The sequence below is a fragment of the Cebus imitator genome, unplaced genomic scaffold (genome assembly GCF_001604975.1).
Source record: "Cebus imitator isolate Cc_AM_T3 unplaced genomic scaffold, Cebus_imitator-1.0 Scaffold481, whole genome shotgun sequence".
NCBI classification, from domain to species: domain Eukaryota; kingdom Metazoa; phylum Chordata; class Mammalia; order Primates; family Cebidae; genus Cebus; species Cebus imitator.
In genome coordinates this window covers 255,328-276,595 of record NW_016107796.1, presented here as the reverse complement: position 1 = coordinate 276,595, position 21,268 = coordinate 255,328, and positions in this window count along the sequence as shown.

Here is a 21,268-nt window from a genome sequence, read left to right as displayed (position 1 = left end):
AAAAAGAAAAAAGTCAGAAAACAACCAACCAAACAAACCAACCAAAAACACATAGAAACAAAAGGGCAATATTGTTTTTAAAAGTACATTTTACTAACAATATACCTTAACCCATTTATGTCTGGTGTACTTTAACCCATCTGTCTTCAAATTTTAAAGCCTTATTATTGCTCATACACTAATGCATGTTTCCTTGTTTTCAGGTTCATGTATACAGATTGTGTTATACAGCCAGGCAAAATAAATGTCAGAGTTTGGTAAGGCATCTAAAGGGAGAAGGAAGGAGTGTGTGCATATTAAAGTTAATTATGCTAAAATTACAAATAACAAGTATTTTCTAGGAAAAGAGACTGCTACTAAAAGAATTCAGACATTTGATTTATGCCTAGATTTAAATTCTACCGTTTTCATTTACCATTTGATAAAATAATTTATATGTGAAGTTTAGATAACACTTCTTGAAATAGGGATTCCAGTCGTACTAATTGATGCAAGAGTTTCTATGAATTTAGGAAAAGATGAAACTCATTAACAACTTAGAAAGCTCTGCTGTATTCAAAATTGAGGACAGATAACTTTACAATAAATAAAAACTGTTAAATTTAAAAACAGGGATATAGTGTACATATAGCTGCAATTCTTTTCTCTCTTCTGAGGTTCACTTTGTACATAACTACCTAGCTGCTTTTCATGTACCTTAGAACTTCACCTACTATCTTTAAAATCTACTCCCATGTTTTAACCATCTTGGATAATTTTTCTCATCTTCACCTATTTTCATAATTTAGGGACCCAGGAGTCACCATTAACTCTACACTACCCACATTTACATTCAGTTGGCCACTAAGTCATGCTGAATCTGTCTTCTTAAACTCAATTTAGTGTGTTTTGATATTCATATTCACCTTAAAATTTTCTTTATCTTTAAATATCAGCAATTATATATTTTTGCTTTTTTATTTCGTTTAACTCATTTAGTTTTACACTACATTTTATGTCTGCTTTCATCAGCTACATTGCTGTGGGTTTAAGAAATTATCACCCTATCATATTATTTCCCTCTACAAAACTTTTAATGCCATTCTCACAACACACCTTACTCCTATTGCCTTCATGATAAAGCCTATACTTATCCTAGATGACATTACTTTATCCATAGGATGACATGACAAAACCCTTTTAAGTTCTAGTCTTAACCTACCTGTCCAGCCATATCTCCCAGAAGGCCATATATCCCCATAAGTACCTAATGCTCAATTTCTGATGAATTACTGAAAATTCCTTGAGATTGATTTTTCTGCTTCTTTATGTTTCAAACCTTATATTTTATCTGGAATGCCATTATAATGTTTAATTGATTTGTATCAAAACTACTGCGGTTTGTTGATTGCTTACTCTTTTTTTGGAGACATGGTATTTCCCTATATTGCCAATGCTAGTCTGAAACTCCTTGGCCCTAGTGATTGTCTTCCTTGGTATCCCAAAGTGTTGAGATTATATGTGTGAGGCATTGTACCCAGCCTTGCCATTTTTTTTACACATATTATTTAATCTAAGTTCCATGGCAATTTGGTGAGGAAACAGATATAGGGAAGTTTTATTTCATATCCAAGTTTACAGAATTGTAAGTGGTAGAGTCAGGCCCATGTTATGTGTGTCACTAAAAGATATGCTACCCAAAAGATGCTACAAAACTGTCCACAATCATATTCATCTGTGTAAAATCTTTTCTGATACATCCATACATGAGATATTGATAATCATGTTCTCTTTTATGTTATCAGTATATCTACAACTGTTTCTGTTATCTCAAGTGTCACCCTAAACTTCAACGGTGAACTTTATGTCTGTTACTCCCATTTGGCCAAAAACTGATAAGCAGAATAACAGTATTTTAAAAAATCTTAATCTCTTGCCCAGTGTGTAGTTAGTTCTCAATAAATTACATTTGAGTGAATAAATGAATAATACAGACTCCTTCCTTTATTTTGTATTCTACTTCAACCATACCAGAGGAGTCTAGAAGTGTCATTAGCGATTATCTTTGTATTCAGAAAACTTTAAAAAAAGAAAAATGGCATTTGAGATGGGTGTTGAAAGATAATTATGGAGACTTTTGACAGGTAGAGGCAGAATGAGAAAAAGCATTACAAAGGAAGGCCCAATTTACTAAGAGCTATTTTGCCTATACTAATGGACAATTAACTGTCTAACTTAGTGTATTGCCTGGAAATGATCTTGCTCACAAACTTATTAGATGTTCAATTTAGCTTTAAGTAAATGGGCAAGTGGCAAATATATGTGGAAGTCAGAGGAACTTTTCTTACATTAACCTGGTGAGTTGCTATCCCATTGAAATCTCCTACCTTACCCAGAATAGCCCCTCTGGAAGTGCTCTTTCATACCTTATATCTCTTCTGGGTGTATGAGGCAAACATAAAGCTTATATCAGACACATATGAACCTATTCAATTAATTTCTGCGTATGGACAACTACCCTTTTGCAATACATATTTGAATCATGTTTTCTTTTTTTTTTTTTTCCCCATTTATTTATTTTATTGTATTTTAGGTTTTGGGGTACATGTGAAGAACATGCAAAATTGTTGCATAGGAACACACCTGGCAGTGTGATTTGCTGCCTTCCTCCCCATCACCTACATCTGGCATTTCTCCCCCTGATATCCCCCCCCAGCTCCCCACCCTCCACCGTCCCTCCCCTATTTACCCCCAACTGACCCCAGTGTGTAGTGCTCCCCTCCCTTTGTCCATGTGCTCTCATCATTCAACACCCGCCTATGAGTGAGAACATGCGGTGTTTGATCTTCTGCTCCTCTGTCAGTTTGCTGAGAATGATGGTTTCCACGTTCATCCATGTCCCCACAAAGGACCCAAACTCATCGTTTTTGATGGCTGCATAATATTCCATGGTGTATATGTGCCACATTTTCCCTATCCAGTCTATCGTCGATGGGCATTTGGGTTGGTTCCAGGTCCTTGCTATTGTAAACAGTGCTGCAATGAACATTCGTGTACACGTGTCCTTATAGTAGAACGATTTGTAATCCTTTGGATATATACCCAGTAATGGGATTGCTGGGTCAAATGGAATTTCTATTTCTATGTCCTTGAGGAATCGCCACACTGTCTTCCACAATGGTTGAACTAATTTACACTCCCACCAACAGTGTAAAAGTGTTCCTACTTCTCCACATCCTCTCCAGCATCTGCTGTCTCCAGATTTTTTAATGTTCGCCATTCTTACCGGCGTGAGATGGTATCTCAATGTAGTTTTGATTTGCATTTCTCTTATGACCAGTGATGATGAACATTTTTTCATATGTTTGTTGGCCTCACGTATGTCTTCTTTTGTAAAGTGTCTGTTCATATCCTTTGCCCACTTTTGAATGGGCTTGTTAGTTTTTTTCTTGTAAATCTGCTTTAGTTCTTTGTAAATTTTGGATATCAGCCCTTTGTCAGATGGGTAAACTGCAAAAATTTTTTCCCAATCTGTTGGTTGCCGATTCACTCTAATGATTGTTTCTTTTGCCGTGCAGAAGCTGTGGAGTTTGATTAGGTCCCATTTGTCTATTTTGGCTTTTGTTGTCAATGCTTTTGGTGTTTTGGTCATGAAGTCCTTGCCTACACCTATGTCCTGAATGGTTTTGCCTAGATTTTCTTCTAGGCTTTTTATGGTGTTAGGTCTTATGTTTAAGTCTTTAATCCATCTGGAGTTAATTTTTGTGTAAGGTGTCAGGAAGGGGTCCAGTTTCTGCTTTCTGCACATGGCTAGCCAGCTTTCCCAACACCATTTATTGAACAGGGAATCCTTTCCCCATTGCTTGTTTTTGTCTGGTTTGTCAAAGATCAGATGGTTGTAGATATGTTGTGTTGCCTCCGAGACCTCTGTTCTGTTCCATTGGTCTATATCTCTGTTTTGGTACCAGTACCATGCTGTTTTGATTACTGTAGCCTTGTAGTATATTTTGAAGTCCGGTAGTGTGATGCCCCCCGCTTTGTTCTTTTTGCTTAGAATTGACTTGGCTATGCGGGCTCTCTTTTGGTTCCATATGAAGTTTAAGGTGTTTTTTTCCAGTTCTGCGAAGAAGTTCATTGGTAGCTTGATGGGGATAGCATTGAACCTGTAAATTACTTTGGGCAGTATGGCCATTTTCACGACATTGATTCTTCCTAACCATGAACATGGAATGTTTCTCCATCTGTTTGTGTCCTCTCTTATTTCGTTGAGCAGTGGCTTGTAGTTCTCCTTGAAGAGGTCCTTTACATTCCTTGTTAGTTGTATTCCTAGGTATATCACCACAGATTCCACAGAAATTCAAACCATCATCAGAGATTATTACAAACAACTCTATGCACACAAACTAATAAACCTGGAAGAAATGGATAAATTCCTGGACACTTGCCTCCTGCCAAGCCTAAACCAGGAAGAAGCCGAAACCCTGAACAGACCCATAACAAGGTCTGAAGTTGAGGCAGCAATTAAGAGCTTACCACCCAAAAAAAGCCCAGGTCCAGATGGGTTCACAGCTGAATTCTACCAGACATACAAAGAGGAGCTGGTACCATTTCTTCTGAAACTATTCCAAACAATACAAAAAGAGGGAATTCTTCCCAAATCATTTTATGACACCAACATCATCCTGATTCCAAAACCCGGCAGAGACTCAACAAGAAAAGAAAACTACAGGCCAATATCCATGATGAACATAGATGCAAAAATCTTCAATAAAATACTGACAAGCCGATTGCAACAGCACATCAAAAAGCTTATCCACCATGATCAAGTAGGCTTCATCCCGGGGATGCAAGGCTGGTTCAACATACGCAAGTTGAATCATGTTTTCTATGTGAATAATGTCTTGAAGCCAAAGTTATAATATCTGTAATTATATATGCTTTGTGTACTCTTCACGATAAGTTATAGCATATAATTTTTCTCATTTTTAAATATTTATGACAAAGCTTATGTTGCAAGAGCTTCATTCTCACTATAGGTACCTGAATGCTGTGATAGTTTCGTGATGGGCACTGACTCAGAACTATTTATTTCTATCCTACACCAAAGCCCTTGCTTTATAAACTAGGCAACTCTACTCCAAGCGTGAGCATGAGCAAATGTTATGACAATAAGAAAGCATATTGTTATTCAGAGAATCTTCTAGAAAGGAGACAATTTGGGCCAAATCTGAGATTCTCATTGCTGTTTATACATCACAGTTACCTATGGAAGGTTTTAAAATTTATGCTCAGACATCACCACAAACCTCCATCACAAATTCAATCCCAATCCCTGAGAGAGGTGTCCTGGCATTAGAAGTTTTTAAGCTCCTGAGTGATTCTAATATGTAGCCAGTACTGAGAATGACTGGACTAAAATAAAGGGCACATGTACGGGGCAGCATGAATAGTGAATAGAGTTTTAAAAGGAACATTAAAATCAGATTGAAAGGATAAAACCCCAACTGCCTCATTCAGTAATTCTGTGACCCTGGACTAATTACTAAACTTCTTGAAATCTCTGTTTATTTTCCTGCAAGATGGGGATAAACTAAAGCATGTAAAATACTTAGTATTTGGAGTTGGTTTAATCAATGCTAATTTTTACGATTTAAAAAATAAATAAATAAATCTGAAATATGATAATAGGACTATGTTGTGGAAATATTTGACTGCCAGCTGCAGGAAAGGATATTACTGCAATATCATAGATGACAAAAACAAATTGGATTAGAGATATATTTTTTGCTCAGAGGCTTATAATATTTATTTTTCTTTTCATATCTTATTTGCAGTTAAGTAATCTTTGGTATTAATTAAGCAGTTTTAATTGCCGTAAGCTCATAAATTATCAGTACTCTATAATGAAGAGAAATGCTAAAAGTCTGTCTTGTTTTGATAATACATGAATAATAGTGAGAATTATGGTGTGCTTTCTTTTACTAACCATCGGATATTTTCCAGATGAATATAATTTTGATGTTTTAACTACAAATTGCATAGTACCATTTACAATCTCGTTTTTGAAAGACATTGCTTGTCTTGAAACAATCTAGAACTGACAAATGACAATGAAAGATACTCTGTTTTGCATATTAAAAGACTTTCACGTTCAGTTCTCATTTGGTTCTGCCCACAGCTCTGAGACATGGGAATTAATGAGTTGTATAAGGTTTATTGGTTTTTAGGAGAGAGGGCTATGAAAAGAGCAATTCCCTTCTAACTTTTAATGTAATGCTTCTTTTCTTTTCTTTTCTTTTTTAATTTTACTTTAGGTTCTGGTGTACATGTGCAGGTCATGCAGGGTTGTTGCATAGGTGCATACATAACAAAGTAGTTTGCTGCCTCTATTCCCCCTTCATCTATATCTGGCATTTCTCCTCATGTTATCTTTCCCCACCCTCCCCACTCCCAGCTGTCCCTCTCCTACCCCACCCACTGCCACTGACCCCAGTGTGTGATGCTCCTCTCTCTGTGTCCACTTGTTCTTATTGTTCAACATCTGCCTATGAGTAAGAACATGCGGTGTTTGGTTTTCTTTTCCTGTGTCATTTTGCTGAGAATGATGGTTTCCAGATTCATCCAACTGCCTACAAAGGACACAAACTCATCGATTTTTATGGCTGTGTAGTATTTCATGGTGTATATGTGCCACATTTTCTTTGTCCAGCCTTTCATTGATGGGCATTTGGGTTGATTCCAGGTCTTAACTATTGTACACAGGGCTGCAATGAACATATATGTGCATGTATCTTTATAAGAAAACAATTTATAGTCCTTTGGGTATATACCCAGTAATGGGATTGCTGGGTCAAATGGAATTTCTATTTCTAGGTCCTTGAGGAATCGCCACACTGTCTTCCACAATGGTTGAACTAATTTACACTCCCACTAACAGTGTAAGAGCGTTCGTATTTCTCCACATCCTCTCCAGCATCTCTTTTCTCCAGATTTTTTAATGATTGCCATTCTAACTGGAGTGAGATGATACTTAAATGTGGTTTTGATTTGCATTTCTCTAATGACCAGTGATGATGAGCATTTTTTCATATGTTTGTTGGCTTCATATGTCTTCTTTTGAAAAGTATCTGTTCATATCCTTTGCCCACTTTTGAATGGGGTGATTTGTTTTTTTCTTGTAAATCTGTTTAAGTTATTTGTAGATTCTGGATATTAGCCCTTTGTCAGATGGGTAGATTGCAAAATTTTTTTTTCCATTCTGTTGGTTGTCGGTTCACTCTAATGATTTTTTTCTTTTGCTATACAGAAGCTCTGGAGTTTAATTAGATCCAATTTGTCTATTTTGGCTTTTGTTATCATTGCTTTTGGTGTTTTAGTCATGAAGTCCTTGCCTACGCCTATGTCCTGGATAGTTTTGCCTACATTTTCTTCTAGTAATGCTTCTTTTATGACACACATACTTATTTGGAATATTTTGAAAGTCTAGAAACTAAGAATTAATATGTAGCCAAAGGGTCAGTGCAATGCTGTGAACTTGATGTGAGTTGATCTTAGGGATTCTAAAGGACACTCTAATGCTTTGTATATTTAAACTGAAAGAGAATCAGTTAAGATAGCAGAAATCTAAAAATTTTCAAAATATCAAGCAAGCAGAGTTAATTTTACCTAAGTCTAGATGATTTAAGACAGTGATAGCAGCAAATGAAAACAAAGAAAACAGCACTATGCAACCTCTAGCTGATTATGATACTTACTAAAAGTGAGTAGTCTTGGCTGCAATGGACTTTATAGAAAGTGTTTAGCTTAGAGAATGTCAGAATCCTATAAATATCCTGGAAATAGAGGGTGGCATAATGTCTTCTGCAGTCTCATTTCAGTAGATAAACTTCTTCAGTTCTATTTAGAATGCATTCTTTGTACTATAGTCGATATTTCAGGAAACAGTTATGTATGTACAAATATATTCAACAGTCTATTATTTTCACATTCAAATTTTATTGAAACCAATATCTATTAAAATTATAAATAATCTTATTTTAAATTGTATGTAGTTCCTATTCTCTTGTATCAATATAATATCAGATTAGATGTCTAAAATTAATTTGCAAATTAACAAGATAATCTAGAAGCAATACTAAAATCATCTTCTCTAACATATATATATATATATATATATATATATATATATATACTTAAGACAAAACTGCTAATTATAAACTACTTATACATGGAAGTATGCATAAAGTATTGTGAATTTTACTTAACACAGTAATAAAGAAATGGATAGAGTAAGTTTAAATAACCACATATACAGCCAATTCGAAATTTAGGTATACTCCAAAAGTGGGTATTTTGAATTGATGTATTTAACTGGCTTAATTCAACATAATCTAAGCCAGATATTTCATAAAATTTTCTTTATTTCTAAAGTAATGAGTGCTTCTTCTAAATCATTCCAATACAAAAATATGTGGAGCAAAATGCAACAGTAAGAAGTATACCAAAATTACCATGGTCAGTGCCTCTTGCAATGAGGGGATGGGATTAGAAGAGAGAATACAATGGTTGACAATCTTATCTGTCATGCTTAATTTCCTTTATAAGTAAAGTTAAAATGATGAAATGTTTTATTGATAATCATTGATTCTATATACAGTCAAATTTGTTATGGTATTTTTGTAACTGTTTGTGTTTTTGAAATTTCTCAAAAATGTTTAAGATTTAAATGTGACCATATTACTACATAATTGAGATTGATTTAAGTTAATACCCCAGAATCATATAAACAGAAGTTTAATATATTTTTAATTCTATAAGGATTCACTTCCACATTCATTAATGTAATACAAGAAAACCAGATCATTTTACTGTGATCAATTTACAAATTGTGTTGGAATTCTTCCTGCATATGGCCCACCACCACACAATAAGGCACCATAAAAGGTATCTTAAGTAACGTTCTCTCAGTCATAAGAAAACACACATAGCAAGACCAAAAGGCAGTAATTCCCTTTTCCTTTTCCATGTAACTTGTCCTTAAGCTAAGCAGTCCTGCAACTGAAGCAAAAACAGTGGTTCATAATATGAAAAGCCACTTACTTTATCCCCATCTCTTAATGTTTCACGAAGTTAATAATGGTGGAAGTAGGAAGATTTTTTTAAATCAAAAAGTTAAAAAAATCTAAAGTTCTGTAACAAATGTCTAGCAGGTACTGATGGTCACTTGCCATAGTTGCCCCAGATTGTCTGTGTAGCCAGCAGAGTCTGGCCATCAGCAGACCAGAGAGGTGCAATGGGGAGGCATTGCCTTGCTGATGGTACCAATAACTTCTTGCTTCATTTCTATGATGATCTTGTCTTCTAAATCCCAGATCTTGGTGCTGTGGCCTGTGGTGGTTCAGAATCAGTAGCAGTTTGGGCTAATGCAAGAGACCTTGATGATATTCCCACCAAACAGCATATCAAAGTGCTTGCCTTTGTTGAGATCCCATGGCATAACATGGCATGGCCAGCCTTGCCTCCAGAACCACAGAGGGATCCATCTGGAAAGACAGTCGCAGTGTTCAGACGGCCTGTGTGGTCAATGCCGTTGATCTTCACCTTGCAGTTAGCCAGATTCCCTACCTCGACCAGCTTGCCTCAGCTACAAAGATGATAGTGTTGAAGCTGTTAGGTAAGAAGTGGACACAAGACACAATTGTATATACTCAGAGTTATAACCGTAACTTGATGGTTTTATCTCAGGATTCAGAGACAATCTGCTTGTTGTCAGTGGAGAAGGCCACACTCAGCACATCCTTGGTATGGCCTACAAATCATCTCATAGTGGTGTCCTCTGCGAGATCGCAGAAGCGCAGGTTTCCTGCTCAGGAGCCTGAGAGGAAAAAGTGGTCATCTAAAGAGGTAATTTTGTCATAGACAAAGTGGGAATGACCCTTCCGGTCATGCTGTGGGATGCCATAGTTGGATTCATCTCTGCTCAACTTCCGCATGATGATGGTTTTGTCTTGAGAGGTGGACTGTATTATGTCCAGGGTAGTAGCAATCTGGGTTACCCAGCCATTGTGGCCTTTGAGAGTGTCACAAAGGGTCATCTGGTCTGTCATGGTGGTGGTGAGGGCAGGTGTCACTGCAGCAATGAGGATGCCATTGGATAGCTCAGAGAGACCAGATGGACAGACACCACAGCCAGACCTGCCACAGCCCTGCCATAAAAAAGTGAGCCAAGCAGGAAAATTTTAATACATGAAAAGTACAAAGTGTAGGCATAGGATAGAACAGTTTCATTAATTCAGAGTCTATGTGTAGGGCAATATTGGAGAAGGTAATTGTGTAGATATTTTTCTTGGAGATTCTCTTGGAGAGGTTTGAATCCTTTGCCCTTTATGAGTCGTATACACATATGACTAGTGTATGTATGTGTATATATGGTAAAAGGATTATACAGATGATACAAGGATTAAAATTAAGAACTATGAAAATTTCATGGCTGAATTTCTGGCAATATATAAATAATGAAAAAGCAACCTTTTATATTTAAACTACACAGACTTTTATTTGCTGCCAATCCCTAGCATCCTATACACGATTAAATTCATTGATATTTGCTAAATGTGTTAAAGGACAACAATAATTTATTGAATCGATAATAGATGACATGAGACAAATCATCTCAGGGAAGCAAATTAGGCTGTCTATAGTCACACAGATAGAAAGGTTGGAACATGATTGGCAACACAGGTCTGTTGGACGAAAGAACTTCAATCCATCTTCTTGTCACCTGAATAATATTTATATTTATTAGAAGCAATCACTCAGAAGTTCTAGATTAAAAATATATCTAGATCATTGTACAATAAACAACATTTTACATCTTCCTTGAATTATGATTTTTAGTGTGGTTGTAATAAGAATAAGATAAATTAGTTATTTTGTAAAGAGGTATTAATCTGATAAACTCTGAAATTTCTCCTAAGCCCTTTTTATTTATTTATCTTCCTGTGGGTACAAAAATGACCACAAAAATATTATATAAGAAGGATGTGATTATTTTCCTAGAAGCATGCACTGTTCACCCCAGTGCCTGACAGGCAGTACTTTTTGTGATGACTCCAGAATACTCTGCATCCTATCAGTAATTCCTTCCAGTGATGACAATGAAAGTGAGAATAGAGACTGGTGGTAGAAAGAACAGGGACAGTGTCTATGGGTTTGCCTAATAACTAGTATTATGGATAATATCCAAGACAAAAGTCTCTTCAATATTGCTGGTGATTCAGGGGAGATAGGGTGAAGTGAAATATCTCTGAAATGTCTGAGCTAGATAATGAAGGTTAGGCCACGTGGACAGGAATGTTAGGAGTTTGACCTGCAGGCTAAGAAAGATGTAGATAAAGGCATTTTTGCCTGCTTAGGCTCTGATTCTCTTCCTTTTTTAAAAATAGAATCCGTAAGATACCATTACGTTCTTATATTTGGTGAAAGTTATTAAAACTTATTATTACTTATGTATTTGAAAAATATATGGTCTTCTTTACTACCTCAAAATGTTTAAGTCTCTGCTGTATAGTAGCTATAATTTTTTTTCCCCATGGCTTTTGTTTGTTTGTTTCTAGCAGTTCTTTTGCTAGATATTCCCTGGTACCTGTGGCACACTTTTTGCTAAGAAAATACTTCTGTCTTGGGTGCTAGCTTCATAACTAGGTTTTTATATTCTCAAGAGAATGAATTCATTATTAACATATGTTTCTGAAAATTAACGTTTATTATTTATTTTAAAATGTAATAACAGTTGAAAGTCATGAATTGCTGTTTTAAGAACAACTCTGCCTTTGTACCGTATCAGGCCATTAGCCTTTGCATTTATATGTAACAAGGTTACTCTTTTAGATTATGTTAATTGCTGATATATCTACCCATACACTACTGTATGAATTAATATTAGTAATTTGGATTGTCTAAGAAATTAAATTACCTCTATAAACATTGAACTTTGCCTTTAGATTTTGTTTTTTAGGAAAATCCATGAAGTACTCCTTTGTAATTAAAATATCAAATTAGGTAAATTGTCAGAAAAACTATTAAACACATTGATGCTATAGCAATAATGACATGATAGCCAGATAAATATATGAAAGTGTATAATCCAGAACTTATTTTTAATATTCACAAATTTCTTAATAAAAATATATTAATATAGATTTTCCCACTTAAGAAATATTTCTATGGCAGACACTTAGATACTTTGCAGGCAACTTCCCACCTCTTCTTCTGATTTAGTTTAGGTATTATGCGCAGACCAGGGATGAAAAATCAGTAGTGTAAACCAGGGAACAACTAGACTGAAGAGCACCTTTGTGTAAATTACAATAAGAAATCATCCTATAGACTCATGGATGATGAACAGAAAACAATGCAACTTTCATTGGAGTCCACAGCCTGTTGAGAAGAGTACAGATTGAGATTCCACCTCTACTAAAACTCTTGGCCAAGTACCAAGTTACATGAACATATGCAGCAGCGCTGTCTAAGCCAGAGCTTCTTATCAGGTGTGCTGTGGAACCAATGTGGGTTACAAATATTCTGAGACATAGACCTCTTCAGCCCTCATGACAGCAAAGTGAGTCTTAACATGGTCAAATTCCTTGAACAGATCACCTTCAGCCTTCTGCAGTCTTGTCTGTTTACTCCAACGCCTCATACACCCCTTATTATTTGCTATGTGACATGACACGAGAAAGGCTAAAACCAATCGTGGTCATACTGTTCTCATTCACACATGGGTATTTAAGGGTAGATATTTTAGTAGGCTAGGATGCACATTATTCCCATATAAATGAGAGCCACCTCTGCCCCCAGCAGAATTCATGTTGTCAAAATAGCATCATATGCAAGAAGCCAAGGCAACCCTTATGCAGGCTCAAAGAAATGCTCAATAGACACCTGGACATTGTGCCATCAGGAAAAAAAAAATGCAGCCTTCAGGTTCTTACCAACATTGGAGAACTAGTTAATTCATTTTCTGGAGCCCATGTTAAGAGAAATATTGAATGTCCCAACTGCTTAAGCCACTTTTGGTTTGATATATTGCTACTTGTAGCTGAAAATATCCTGAGTGTTCCAACTTGGCACTCCTTCAGTAAGCGCTCAGTTCAGCAGCCAGAGTGATCCTGTTAAAACACAAGTGGTATCTTGTCACCCTTCTGCTCAAAATTCTCAGTACTTTCCCATTTCATTCAGAGTAAATGCCAAAGTCTTTTTTCAGAGCTAGAAATCCTATGTAATCTGACCTTGCTTAATCTCTTCTTTTCCTCCTACCTTCTCTGAATTCATTTCTACTTATTTCTCTTTGTTCACTTTATTTAAACAGACCAGGCATGCATCCAACTTAGAGTCTTTGTGCCTGCTATTCTCTGCCTTGAAAATCCTTTTTCCTGATAGCTTCATGGCTTGCTTCCTAACACTCTTTTGCTCTTTACATTAATCTTCCTCTCTCATTGAGGCTTTTCCTGGATGTACCATCTAATGACATTTCAACCACCAATCCCAGACACACCATATTTTCTAACTTCCTTCCTGCTCTATAGTCATCCTTAGTACTTCTGCATAACATGTTTTATTTTTTTACTTAATTATCTTGTTTGTGGTCTGTAATTCCCACTGAAATATAAGTTCCAAAAATGAGTGATTTTTGTCTGTTTTATTCAATATAGTATGTTCAGTATCCACAATAGTACCTAGGACTTAGAAGGCTCTTAATAAATATATGTCAAATGCATGAATCATAGAAGTTAAGTTTACTAGACTACTTGCATTACATTATTCTAGCTTTGAGTGTTATAATTTATACAATAATTATAAATACTTATTAAAATAATCAACATATTTAAATTACTTTAGTACTTTTGTACAAAACTTTATGTTGATTTGAAAATCAGTTGGTTTAAAATGTCAAGTATTGCAACATGAGCTTTTCATGTAAAAAATGGAAAGACTTAGGCAATCTGATTTTATAGATTGGTAATTGTTTTTACTGATCTAATGTTGTTTCCTTTATATTCAAGTGTTCTCATGGTGTGGCCTCCAGATACTACGAGTTCATTGAGAAGAGTTCATTGATATGTTTCAGATTCCATATTCTAACTGACAGAGGAGTTTTTATGTTTTATCAGAAATATCCAAAATTAGATGAGAAGGCTATTGAAATACTCATCTCCTCTCAAGTTACATTCCTGTGTAAAGTTGGGCTTTCTTTATATTTCATTCCATATGTTTCTTAACAAATGGAGTAGAAAAGCAGATGTAAGAATCCAGTTTTACTCATATTAAGTCAAATACCAAGGGATTTGCAAGTGTTAGGCCATTCAACTGTTCTGTGTTATTTAAAACCATTGATATTTATTCAAAAAATATTTATCATTTATATAATGTTTAATGAATTTATTAATGAATGAATAAGCATATCTATATTTGAAATTATCATATTAATTTTGGGTGTAATAAACATCAACAGATATAATCCACGTAAACAAAACTCTTTGGAGAACTCTATAGTTTTTAGCAGTGTAAAGGGATTGTGAAATTAAAAAAAAATAAATGGAGGGAGTCAATTTTTATTACCATATCTCTTCTGTTTTTATTTGTTAAACATATTCCCAATTCCTTTTAATGTTACTGTCTCCAAGAAGCCCTTTGCTGCTTCCACCACCCCACCTCCTCAAGACCCGATCTTCTACCCTCTTGATAGTATCTTCACACTACTGGACTTTGTTTAAATGCTAAATAGCTTTTAATCATATTATCTTAAATATGATTTTTTCCCCAGCCAAGACACCAATATTTCTGAGAAGCCCTTTAATTGCAGTGACCCACACTTAATTGTCACATCTGATACCCTTAAGAAGGTGCAAAGCAGTGTAAACACTCAATGAATTAAAGAATGAATGACTGAATGAATGATATATGAAGATATGGATATAAGCACTTTCCTTTTAACTAAAATAAATCTAGTTTGCTATTTTATGTTTCAAATTATTTAAAATTGAGCTTGTTATATTGCTGACTGTTTTCCTTCTGTTTTAAACTTGCAGGAATATGGTTTCAAGTCATTTGTTTGGTACGAATCTATAGCTCAGTAGCCAATTTTGACAGTAAACTCTGAATGTTGACAATGTCTAAATTTCCCCAAATTATCACATTAATAGATATGCAAGAATTCCTATTAGGTATTCAATTTCATAAACTTCCTGCTAGGCTTCCTTGACTTGAATCTCCAACTAAAAAGCCTGAGAAACTGTATTCCCCTAAAATTCCTCAATTAGTTGGTGATATTAGTAAAGGATTATTTCCTAAATAAAAGCAAAGCAGATTACATTTGAGTTGCTAAAATCGAAATAGGACTATACTCATTTTAGTACCTAAATCTGCTTTGATTCTTCTACCAGTCACTGATAACTAAGTTTATTAAATTAAAATCATTAATATTTCATAATGATTTTATTATAGAGATATGTAGGAAAATTACCTTTGATAGAATTAGTAAATTAATAGTTTTAATTGGGTTAGGTAGGAACTTAAGAAGAAACTTATTTAAGAAAACAGGTTTGTCTAAGCAGTCTACTAGAGCACTTGTATAGAATAGTGTGCTAATTATGTGTCTCTTCTTGCTTAATTGAAGTAGATTTGTCACAACGATTATTTGGCAGTATTTGTTAATAATTAGTTTATGTTGCTTTATAGCCCTGAAGGAAATAAATTCATATCTGTTTATAAAAAATGCCCTACATTTCTGGCTTCTAACTAATTACAGATGATAACTTTCTCACCTCAATTAACTCTTAACTAATGAAGTTTTACATTTTTCTTTTTTCTCTTGTGTGAATTTGGTAAGAAGTTAAGATTAAAAAACATTGTTTTTCCAAATTTTACGCTCTGTTTTAGTAAATGTTAAAACAGGTGTAAGTAACTAAAAGAAAAAAACAAGTGTCTGTTCATATCCTTCGCCAACTTTTTGATGAAATTTTTTTTTCTTGTAAATTTGTTTAAGTTCCTTAGAGATTCTGAATACTAGACCTTTGCAGAATGGGTAGATTGCAGAATTTTCTCCCATTCTGTAGGTTGCCTGTTCACTCTGATGATAGTTTCTTTTGCAGTGCAGGGACTCTTTAGTTTAATTAGATCCCATTTGTCAATTTTGACTTTTGTTGCCATTGCTTTTGGTGTTTAGCCATGAAGTCTTTGCCCATACCTATGTCCTGAAAGTTATTGTCTTGGTTTTCTTCTAGGGTTTTTATGGTTTTATGTTATACATTTAAGTCTTTAATCAATCTTGAGTTAATTTTTATAAGGTGTAAGGAAGGGGTCCAGTTTCTGTTTTCTGCATATGGCTAACCAGTTTTCCCAACATAATTTATTAAATAGGGAATCCTTTCCCTATTGCTTGTTTTTGTCAGAAGATATTTATGCAGGCAACAAACATGAAAGAAAGCTCATCATCACTGGTCATTAGAGAAATGCAAATCAAAACCGCAATGAGATACCATCTCATGCCAGTTAGATTGGCGATTATTAAAAAGTCAGGAAACAACGTGCTGGACAGGATGTGGAAAAATCACGCCATTGCATTCTAGCCTGGGAGAAAGAGCAAGACCCCATCTTGCTGTATAAATAAATAAATTATATATCTATATGAATAAATAAATACAAATAAGTAAATAGAACATAACTGCTACCTACATCTTAACATGGCTCTGATGATTAATGATATAGTGCATAAAATAGTGTTTCAGCAATGATTAGTGTATAAAAAGGATGTAATAAATATTAATATTGGCTATAAATTCTATTAATATGCTTTATATGTAAAAATTGATAAAATAAGGTACTTCGAGAATATAAATATAAACTTAAGAAAATAAAAACCAAGGAAAGGTTAGTAAATAAAAATGAACCCGAGTGTGGTGGCTTAGGCCTGTAATCCCAGCACTTTGTGAGGCTGAGGAGGGCTGATCACTTGAGGCCACGAGTTTGAGACCAGCCTGGTCAACGAGGTGAAACCCCATCTTTACTAAAAATACAAAAAAAAAAAATATATATATATATATATATAGAGAGAGAGAGAGAGAGAGAGAGAGAGCGAGCCAGATGTGGTAGTGCCTGCCTGTAATCCCAGCTAGTTGGAAGGAAGGCTGAGACAGGAGAATCTCTCTTTGTTATTTTTGTTTTGTTTTGTTTTTTGAGACAGAGTTTTCTTCTCTTGCCCAGGCTGCAGTGCAGTGATACAATCTCAGCTCACCACAACCTCTGCCTCCTGGGTTTAAGCAAGTCTCCTACCACAGCCTCCCAAATACCTGGGATTACGGGTGCCCACCACCATGCCTGGCTAAGTTTTGTATTTTTAGTAGAGATGGGGTTTCACCATGTTGGCCAGGCTGGTCTCAAGTTCCCGACCTCAGGTGATATGACCACCTTGGCCTCCCAAAGTTCTGGGATTACAGCAGTGAGCCACCACACCCAGCCAGGAGAATCTCTTGAATATAGGAGGTGGAGGTTGCAGTGAGCTGTGATTATGCCACTGCACTCCAGCCTGGGCAACAGAGTGAGACTCTATCACAATAATAATAATAAAATCTATTTAGTCCTATTATTTGCCTGCACTTTTTTCTCTATGCATCCAAGTAGACATAGTAATAAACACACTTTTAACAGTTACAGTATTCATAGTGTCCATAAGAAAAAAAAAAGCCACATTAATTAAGTCATAGAGAAATGTCAATATAACTGATTTTAAAAGATGTATTGAAAGATACAGTAGATGTTATGTTTACAAATTCCCTAGAATAAATGTAATAAGACATGTCCAGCAGTTGTTTCTTAAAGTATATGTTAGTGCAAGCCAGAAACATAAAGGTAATTCAACACAGCATGAAGAGTACTAACAGGAGCTACAGCAATGTAGGGTAACTCTTCACAGCTCTTGATGGTTCAGTTTAAGTCAAGGGCAAGAGGTAGACTGTCACCATACTTCCAGAGGAGTGGTGGAAGTCTGTAATAACATCATCTGACATGGACTTTTGGTAGTTTTTCATAAATATTGCATAATACAAGTGAGATTTTGATAAAGAACATTAGAGTCTAAAGTTATACAAGACCCTGGGATGTATTGAGACATGTACTTCAACTATAAACCCCATCAAGGGCTGTCAAGAATGAATATCTGTTCTTTCATCTACTCATAACAATGGCAATAATGTTAATAAACAATTTAGCAAATTATTTCTTATTGCCCTGTAGCTCAGGAATGACACTTAATGATCTTTCTTTAATTCTAGGTAGGAAGTTACTTAAAATATCCTTATTCAGACACAAGGAGTAATCATATATGCCCTACCTAACATATGCAAGTTTTTACCACCACATAAACAGCTACATATGAAGAATAAAAGCATAACCAATTCTAAAGGCCATTATATCCCATACCCTAAAATATTAGATAATTGAGAACGAAATTGTATTATGACTTTTTATTAATAGCGTACTGAAAGAGTGGACTATTTTCAAAATCTTGGATGTTATAAAGAAGAGTTTTAGGCAGCAGCTTGTCACTGTTAACTTATTGGTGGCTGTGGCAACACACTCCTGCAGAGCACTAAGCCTCCTAGAATCTTCCTCCAGTTAGTTTTTTGTGGGTGACGAGCATCCCTGAGCCAACACCAGCACATTTTAACTTCTGCAGGAGCAACCATCATGACATGGAAAACAAATTGCTTTTTAAAAGGATGTTTTTACAGATACCTGTTGAAATCATATAGATTCATGTCAAATAAATCAGGTCCAAAATTCATTTTTTTTAACAGCATTGATTTGAGAATGTCAGTTATGACAGAGTAACGTCTACTTAAAGTTGGTTAAGAGAAGATTTTTTCCTTGTCAGTGTCAACTTAATGGATTTCCCCTGCACCTTTATATTTATATTGCAATGTAAGAAGCAAATGCTAGTTCCAGGTCGAAAGCTATTACCATTCCAATGAATATCATCAATATTTTCTTCTATAATATGAGAGGTTTTCTTTTGATTTTTATTTCATATATTTTGTTTTGTTTTGTCAACGGAATTTTATTTCGTATCTCAAAGACATAAGAAAACCATTTTTCACCATAAACATTTTAAATGTTTCTATTTTCATTTTCTTTTGTATTCAGTTAAGCCTTATGTATTGTCATTTGGCATTATCACAGTGGAATATTGTCTATAGGTGATCTCCACATTCTGGCATAAAGATTAGTCCTTTTACGAGATGGAGAAATGAGGGAATGGGAATTTTAGTCGTTTAATCAGGCAGTATGCAAACGTCTTTTATGAGCCAAGTACTGCATTTCTGGGAATATGGTAATGAATAAGACAGACACATTTTATACCCTCAAGCAGCTTATGTTGCATCAGAGAAGAGGGACATTAAGCAAATGATTTTCAATAACGAAACACATTATTTCAAATGTAGAAAAGGCTTTAGAGAACTACTTGATTATAGGTAGGTTGGGATGTACTAATATTTCTTTGTATGATTTCTGGACGCTTCATTTTTATCTTAATGAGGCCTATAATACTTATTTAGGTATGCATGGCCTCCGTGGTGGGGATGGAGAATAAAGGATGAGAAGGTGTGAAAAGACATGTGCAGAATGTTCTGGGAATGAGATTTAATAAAACATAGCTCTGGGTAATGTATCAAATGAAACTGCCCTGTTACTCTGCCCTGGAAATGTATGATGAGGCCCTGTTGCTTCAATTCAGTTAGCATGGGCTGAATACCTACAGAGCATCAGAAACTCTGTAATACAACAAAGATGGAAACAGCTCTACTTTTCTCACACCTTATTTTAATGATGAGGTATGTCAAAGAATCACATAATTTTAATACCATATGGCAGGGCTCACTGCAAAGTAAAATTTACTGCAAGGAGGAAATACAAGGGTTGAGAATAATAATAAAAAAATACAACAAGCAGCTGAAAGAGGTTAAAAAAAAAAAAGAAGAAGAAGAAGATATCAAATGAAGATGAGGTTGAAGATAGGGCAAGTATCTCAAAGTGCCAAAGCAAAGATAGGAAGGAGGAAGAAAATCTAAGTGTTGTATGCATACACTAATTAATTTTGGAGACTGCATAAGAGAATAAAGAAACTGAAGAATGAAATCAGATAAGCTAAAAGTAGCTAGCAGTACATAAAGACCCCTGCAAGCATATTATAAAACATGTTTATAATTGTTTATATTATCTATCTGGTACAGAGAAAGTCCTGGTTCAGAAACTTCTACAGATAATGTTTATAATGCTGTTTCTCATATGTTTGTGGCTGTACATTAGTTTTACTTACTGCCTTCTGCATCAGAATTGTATGAAGTCCTGTTGAAAAGGTGGATTTCATAGGCTGTAGCCTAATGACAGACATAAGAAGAATTTTTAAAGTGGGACCAATGCCAGTTCTTACTCCCAGATGATTCTGAAGCCACAAACATTTGAGAATACTTGGATAAACATCTGTGTTGATTTCCTTCCAGTACATTTCCTACAATTTACATACATAAATGTATGCATACATATAAACCTTTAATTTTTTTAAATGGTAGTGAATGTATACACTCCCCTTCAGACTTCATATTGTCTTTCACATTATCCATGTAATGGGAATCCCAATATATTGTATCTAACTTTACCTCTAGACAACTCCTTGACAGCAGATCACAGGCTTAATTTGATTGTGGAATAATTCTATCGTGGTTTTGAAAGTTCTTGGTGTCACAGCCCCTTTATATTCTTAAAAAATATGTAGGACCAAAAGAGCTTTCATTTACATAAGAGGTCAGCAAACTGTAGCCTGCAAATCAAATACAACCAATGTCTTCTTTTTGTAAATCGTGTTTCTTGGAACGGAGCTATAGCCATTTATTTTTATATCATCTATAGGTGTTTTCTCAATGTAACAACAGAGTTGAGTAGTGACAGAGATCATATGGTTGGTCAAGCCTAAACTCTTTGCAATATTGTCCTTTACAGAAAATGTTTGCTGGCTTCTGGTATATGTGGATTATAGCTATTGATTTTTTGCACAGTGGAAACTAAAACTGAGAAAATTTTAAAATTGAGAAATATACTAACACACATTCTATTAGCCATCATAGCTAATGTTCAATACTCCACTGTATAGTCATGGAAGAATGAGAATGAAAAGGCAGGCCGGGCGCGGTGGCTCAAGCCTGTAATCCCAGCACTTTGGGAGGCCGAGGCGGGT